This window comes from Papilio xuthus, unplaced genomic scaffold (assembly GCF_000836235.2).
Source record: "Papilio xuthus unplaced genomic scaffold, Pxut_1.1 DF827597.1, whole genome shotgun sequence".
In the NCBI taxonomy this organism is placed as follows: domain Eukaryota; kingdom Metazoa; phylum Arthropoda; class Insecta; order Lepidoptera; family Papilionidae; genus Papilio; species Papilio xuthus.
The window spans coordinates 526,321-534,443 of record NW_013531052.1 but is presented as its reverse complement, the minus strand read 5'-3'; the positions used below and the strand labels follow the sequence as shown (position 1 = coordinate 534,443).

The 8,123-nt window shown below is 32.4% G+C and overlaps 1 long non-coding RNA gene across 1 annotated transcript in view; it reads right to left on the bottom strand.

Annotated features, from left to right (window-relative positions):
* Window positions 1-4,184: 4,184 nt before the first annotated feature.
* The window catches only part of LOC106118406 (uncharacterized), a 64,534-nt gene continuing 60,595 nt past the window's right edge, over window positions 4,185-8,123 (bottom strand). Inside the window, exon 3 of the long non-coding RNA XR_001227919.1 lies at window positions 4,185-4,361. This is a non-coding gene — a long non-coding RNA (uncharacterized LOC106118406). The remainder of the gene's footprint in view (window positions 4,362-8,123) is intronic.

Genomic DNA, 8,123 nt, shown 5'->3' with positions numbered 1-8,123 from the left:
GCGAATTTTTGATATATAGATGAACGTTAGTTTGAAGATATCTCCACAACGGCTACATGGATATCGCTGTAATTTGACATGGATGAAGATCATAGCCTGGAAGAAGACATAGGATACTAATTAAGACTTTTTTTTTATTCTGACATAAAGGACCGCCACTAACGAGTCAAATATTTATTTTTGGAGAATACATTTTAACAAACAGTATTTAGTTTTATAAAACTTCGTAAAGTTAATGCTTACTTTTAATTTGTCTTATTAAATAGAATCAAATGTAAAGTCTGTAAAATTATAATACTATGATTTATTATTGTAAATTCTGCCACCTAATTCATTATCATCACTCGTAACCTTTGACTTAGTGAAGGTACTTTATTGCGCTATTTTAAATACGGAAGGTAAAGCAAACGGACAAGCAATGCCTACCATTAATCTTTAATAACATTAATATAAATTATTCTTGTAGTAATTACCCAAGGGGATTTTATAACTTTAGGACTGGCCATTTATGATTTCATTAAAATTCACATTCTAACTGTTGGTATAGATGCCCCCCTTGTTATCAAATACAAGTCAGGTTTTTAGGATGTGACTGTTTTATCTATGACAATTTATTTTTATTAATTCGTCTTAATGATGCACTTGATATACGGACTTCATTTTAACACAATGAAGCATTGGCAATTGATGCGCTATTTGAATTTCGAACGAAAAAAAAACGATAATACAAACGCCATACGTCTTGCCCGGTAGCTCTATAGTCTTTGCCTTTTTGTGTTGCATAACATCGTATGAGCCTATTTATAGTCGCCATTGTTGTTATAAGATGTCGTTCATCATTTTTTCGTTTGTTCGTACGTTACATTATGTAGGGTCATGACCGCCGTCTTAGAGGAGTGCATAACCATGTTCGCGCACGAATTAATGATGTAACGTTTATCTTTTTTTAACAATAATATGTTGGATAAATTGTCTTATGTCGGCCCAAGCGGCAATATTTATCTGTAATATTTCCGTATATTAACTAGACAGTATCTTTTTAGGATTCCGTAGCTCGAAAGGCAAAAACGGAACTCATATATGAACCCTTTGTTGTCCGTCCGTCTATCTGTATAGATCCTTTTTTTTGTTGAATGTAATTGTACTTCTTGTTAAGAATTCTTGTATGAAAATAACAAAGCATACTAAATGCAAAATAATATTTAAAATATAAACATGAATATTGATATAAAATACTTAGGTATTCAAATTAGACTGTTCATAAGAATAAAACTGCACACAGATTGAATAATGATTTACGGAAGTTTTACTGATAGCCATTTTTTATGTAAAGTTCTATTATCAAGCACTTTTATTTTTAGTCTGAGATAAAGCAGACATTTTGGAAAATTAAATAAATCTACTCAAAAGCAATATTTGTCCATCACTTGTTAGTTGCTTTGAAGCTTAAGCCTAGGTTCTCGTAACATATTCATCTATATTAAAAAATAGGTGTTTCGAAGGCTGTCATGCAAGATCAAATATGCCGTCATAAAATGTGATAAAATTACAAAATTATACAAATATTTAAACAAGCGGATGTTTTTAATTGCGTTCAGTATTTAAATTCACCGGATACGTTGACAAATCCATATGTCTATCATTCAATTTACGCAACAACTGCCCTGATTCCATTTTCTATAAAAAAAATAAATCACAAAGATCGCTTTTGTACATTATAAATGCGAAAGTTTTGATGGATGAATGTTTGTTAAAAGGTTTGCCCGGAACGACTGAACAGATCTTGATGAAATTTTTCACAGATTTAGGACATAGTCCGGAAGAACACATTTATTAGGTTTTTTTTTTAAATTCCGCGCCGACGGACATATTTCTTACTCTATTCTTCTTATAAAATAAATATTTTTTTTGTTTAAACTAAACACGTTCTTGTTACACCACTTACGCATTACCTGATAAGACTAAATTTATATTTATAACAGCGTCTTTTGTCTGTTCAAAAAGCTGCTTAGAATATTTAAGTGGAATGATTCATAAAGGCGTTGAAGTAAACAGCCTTCAACATGTCTAGACGTATGCAGTAAGCACTATACTTGATTATAGGATGTTGATATCACTTTATCAAACCGTATTCGCGGATTTCCTGTCAGTATTAATAAATATGGAAATATTATCTACATAGGCATTATTTACATTTAAAATATTTTCCGCTAATTTTATGGTTAGCAATAAAATTTACTAATTATATAACGTTTTAAAAAATATAAATTTTGACAAAAATTCTTTACAAGTGCAACTAATTTTTTATGATATTTGAATTTGTTTGCTCAATGAAAATCTGGCTAGTTAGAATTCTTCAGTATTAAGGGCCTAGGTTTAGTTTGTTTATTTATGATTTCGAAAATGTTCAACAGAATTTATTTAACTTATAGAATCTCTTTTTTTTATATATCATAAGGTGGTAAACGAGCGAGCGGCCACCTGAAATCGCTGAAATAGCGAAGTGACTGTTGCCCATAGACATACGCATATGCGTTGCATACTTTTAATCGACGGAGGATAGGATGCACAGAAAGAAAATATTTTCCCCTTCCATGCATCCTCTAATTCGGAAAGTCCACTTCCACTTCCCATCCTTTCCTCATGAGAAAAAGGGCGATACGTGCGAAGATGTTAAAGCGGACTCTACCACTGTTAAATCTTATAGAAATATATATTAAGTGACAATTTGATATAATAATGCGACTGACCTAGTAATTGTCTCTGATTTTCAAAACGCCCAAATCGTTAACAAAGAGGAAAAGTTAAGTTGTTTGAATTTGTTATTGAACGCACCATAAAAATACATACGTTGAATATGTATTCCTAATATTTAAATAATAATTATCGTAAATTATCAAAAGTCTCATATGCCAGTCGCATATCAGTTACAAACTGGTACTCTGTAATTATGAAGCTAGTGGGAAAAACACAAATTAAATTGTCGCAATAAGTTCAAGTTCAATTTATTTCATTTATTTTTTTGTTTACCAGAACTTGTGTATTCAAATATTGAAATAAAAAATTAAGATGAAAAAATAGGTTGTTCAATTTTGTTACCTATTAGGAAAAATTTTCTTAGAATTATTTTGGAACTTTAACCACTATTTCTCGTGGCTGTTGCATAAACTCTTAAAATTCTTCTTAGTCACAATAATTTATGAAAGTAACGCTGACAACTAAGGTTACGTTTCGTCTCGTACGTGTTAAGTGCGGCGTAAACTGAAAATTAGTCATGATCACTGACCCGATGACGACACATCTTTTTTTAACTACGCATCGAGAGGATCAGGATTCTACATGGACAGGTAACACAATACAAATCAAATTATTATCGATTTGCCTTGATCTGGGTAGACCAAGGTTGATTACCTAATCATTTCAGGTAGAATCGTAACATAAAAGGTGTTTGTTTCTATGTTTGATATTGTATTTTAATTTTAAAGCTGCACTAATTGCAATACATTTGATTATCTTTAACGAAATTAGCACATGACAGCTTTACCCCATACAGCTAACAAATAGTAATAATTATTTGCTTCTTTCTTTTGAATTGCTTCTTTTTAAACTATTGGGGTTTAATTTGTCATATTTGAGTAACCTTAAGTATGTATCTTTTAAATCTAGTTGTGTTTAATCTCCTTGTATAAAAAAATAAACAATGAAATTATTTTAAAGTTCAATTAACTCTAGAAAATTACTCAAAGAAAAAGACATCGACGAATTGAGTATATTAAAAATATGAAATGAATATTGTAGGAAGTGTTTAAGTAGACGGTTCTTCATTTTAGATATTTTATATGCATGTCACGTAGTTTTATTGTCGTTGAGAGCTTCTGTGCGGAGTGCGGTGAGCGGTGTGTGGTGTGTGGTGTGCAGTTTTTATTTGGTTATAAGGTTCAGTATTAATTTTGTTAGCAAAAATAACTTACCTCCACATAGATAGCTTTTTATAGTATATTATACTATGCAAGTTTTTAATTCATCCTAAAACTTTTAAAAGGCAACTCTACAAAAAAATTACAAATATTATAACGATTTTATGAAATATAAAAATTATGATTCCATTTGCATCTATAAGGAAATATTGAAAAAAAATCAACTTTCGTGTAAGGTGCAGTGTCACTGCATAATATTCGGTCGGTTAATATATTTACAAGCTATATTCGTATAATATATGCGATGATCTAAAAGATTGCGATCGGGCCCGTATTCAGCGGTGCGGCTCAAGGAGGACCGGAATATTCCGGAGCCGGAACAAACGCGCTTGGATACTGCGCCTCTACCGCGTCTCGCAGCGTCTCGCGCCGCGCTTGCAAGTCCTGTGGAAAAATAATTTTTAAATAAGTACACAGAAATATTCAAGCGAAATTTTTGTAACTAAGAATTCAAATTAACTAAAAAACAATAACCCATATTACTTCTTTCCTCTCTGAATTTTCTCTTCTGAATTTTTATGAATAAATAGATAACGTACATAATTTAGTACGTCTTAGTAATTTTTGTATTATTAAAAATAATATGTAACAACTGAAAAAGACATAAATGTGCAAATAAGCAAATAAGCAAATAAATAAATAGGTCACTGATGTCGTTTTAATAAACTTTTATCATAATAATTATTAGTCTTGCCAAGTTTTACAATAGGGTCAGTACATGTGCGCAAATTTTTTATTCGCCTAGTATTTAATTTACATTATATTTATTCATTTAATAATATGTGCAACATGTTTTTACCGGCATTGAAAAATACCCACGACGCATTAAACAATCGTAAAATGCAGAACAAACTACGTTAACACGTCATTGTCGGTTCAAAACAAGTTTGTTTATCACGAAATAATTTAACTCTAAAATCTTATTTGCTATTGGAATTGGAATATAAAATTAATATATAAATCGTGTAGAGGTTGGGCGCGGTTCGTCTCGTCTCGAATGCGAAGCCATTCTGATAATAATACTCGAAAGCTGTATTTACAATGTGAACAAGCTCGTGAGCGCGTTATGTAAAATAGCAGAAAATTTATTAAAATATTTTTCAAATAAAAACATTGAAAGTGAAAATGTATTATTTTTTTCTTTACCGATTAAATTAATCCAATCCAAATTCAGTCAACTATAAATAATCCCACTCAACGTACATAGGACACAGTAAGTGGAATTATTTATTGAATATAGCATATTATCGTTTCGAAGGACAGCTTATTAGAACAGAGGCACATTACTTTGTCTGGTTTTAAATCTTCAATTTGACAACTTTTAATATCCTATAATTAGTTATCGTAGTGATAAATAATGAAAATATTACATTTATAATTAAAACTTAATATTTTAACCAGTCCTTGGACGAGAGATGTAGGCTTAAATGTACCTATTTATTAACAATGAATTAGCGACTGGCGTCTCTAACTTAAAGAAACTTTCAAGCTTTTGTTGTAGCAGTCAAGCATTAAACGCCTCAGGCGTACAGAAGCGCGGGCTTTTGATTTTAAGGCCATTGTAAGGTGGTGTAGCAATTGTTGGTCATATGACTGTAATACGTGATGCAGGAAACAATGGTACTAGTTTTAGGTTGCTGGATGTATTCACAGACATTTTCAATAGTTGATAATAAATTTTGAATTTTGAATATTTGAGGTTTGCAAACGTAAGTTCCGATTGTCAAAAAATCCCATTTTCTTTGACAATTGTTGGGAATGAAAGTATTTTTATAGACGTATTCAGTGTTGGAAACTAGCAGTAATATTAACACTTAATTGTAAGATAAACGCACACCTTTGCTTCTTTCTCGTTGTCTAGTGAACGCGTATCTTTTAAGTGGATATGAATCATATAAATATCCGTCGCAATTATGTTAACTACTGGTATAGACGTTAGCTTGATATCCACAAAGGCAAAAACTTGGCTTCCGCACCTGTGTACTGTGATTTACTAGTTTATAGCTCCATTCACATTTCCAGTTTGCTACGTACATACTGAATCATGTGATATAACTCACTAAAACTGGGTCTGTAATTAATTGGGATTTTAAATGACCCGGAAAGAATCAATTTATTATCAATACCATAATTTATATTAAGATAAATTTAACTACAAAGTTAAACACAAACGAAACCAGTTTACTTGTGTCACACTGTACAAGTTAGATACGAACGAGTTGACAATAAAAAATAATACAATTAAAAAAAAGCGAAAATAGAACGGGTTATATGTTTTATAGAATGGAGTAAACAAGTTTATATAAAAATTCGTTTTAATTATCATATACATAAAAAATAATCGCTTATTTACCGATTAAATAAATATAATGAATGTACAAGAACAAGGAAACGTTGGTCAGTTCTAGTGACTTCCATCTCAGATATGACGACGTGCAAAGGTTTAAAGTGCTTGGTGCATGATAACTTTTTTATATAAACTTTCAGAGTATATAATTAATATTTTTTTTAGTTCGTTATCATGTACATAATATTACCCTCCTTGATTGGCGACGTTTTAAGAAAACATCATCAGTATGTCTTTGAAAGGGAAATGTTTTCTTCAGCAATGTTTTCTTATAATTATTGGTATCACTGTCTGAATTTTTATCTTACATTAGCTCAACTTCGAAGATTAAATAGCATTAATACACAATACTAATACATGGATGTAACAAAAGTTGTATTCTAATGATCAGAATAATCATTAGTACGCGACCATCTAAGCGTCGCTTGCATATTCCTCTATCATTATTGTGTATCGTTCGCTTTCACTATCGCCCAAGTGACGATGTGACAGCATAATTAAGCCGAATATAATCACGCACGTCGCGTGTACATTGCTGGACAAAAAGAACGGTCGTGACCCCGGCACCGGCACAACACTGCCGGATGTATCGAAAGTGCCCATCACTGCCTCGCCCGCGGCGACACTGACGACCGTTGTAATGCAACTTGAGTTATTTGAAAACGAATTTTTCTTATTTATCTAATAAACTCTCTCAAACCCACGCCCTTGTGCCTGAAAACTATTGTTATAATGTAAAATAAAATTTATTTAAACTTCGCAATGTCTAATTTATTGTAAGTAATCAAATATGAATATGTATTGGCTATGATCGTCTTATAGTTGAATATAATTCTGTACCTGCAGTACTTCTTATTTGGATATTATTGTTCAACAGTGTATTGATGCTTAGTACCTTACAAAGAAAATGTTTATCCATTTTTAACGTACATATTAGTATTTTTCCTGTTCTTTAAATAAAACATGAAATATATCAGCGCTGTGAGTTTCATGATAAAAGTTTGTATAATTTTTCGCAAAGCGCACGTTTTCGTCCGGTATCGAGGGCGCATCGGTTGGGCGCGCTCGTACCGCCGCCGTCGCAGCGCCGCCACGCCGTGTAGTGGGCGAGGTTAAGCGATTGCTTAGATCCGCGTTCACCTCTCATTGTGTAACAGAGAGCGCGGCGAGGCGAGGGGCTAAGGGGTGCGGGGCGGGCGCCGTGGGAACCGCCGAAAGCTCGCTATGCGCCGCTTCCGCCGACATACCCGAATTAACCTAACGATGCACCTCATACAATCTGTAAACTTACCACGCTCTTAACACAAATTGATTCGCTCATTATCTTTAGTTACACGAAATTATTATGTCTATGCTTAAACGTATCAAATTTCGAAAACTGCAAGTAGCAATGTCTGAATGTAAGCCGTTATGCTTTCGAACACGCTATCATTTATTTAAGTATTACTCAGTGATTTACATAACCCTCGAGGTATGGAAGTTTTTATAAGGAAGAGAATTGAATAAGCACCAATTTCTACATTAAATCAGATGGCCTGAGGAAGATTTAAGACCACTTAGAACAATACGTTGCAAACAGTGGAATATAATTTAAATGTAAACAGAAGTTGTATATATACTTTTTTTCATCTCGCCCAACGTTGAAAGACGGAAAATTTAATTTAAAATAATATATGTTAACATTAAATGTATAAGTCAATAGGAGCTGCTCTCGCAGTAGTAAGGAAGATGATTATACAGTCGATAACATTACCGGCGTACAGAGACCGATGTTATGTTGAGAACTTACAAAGGGCTCT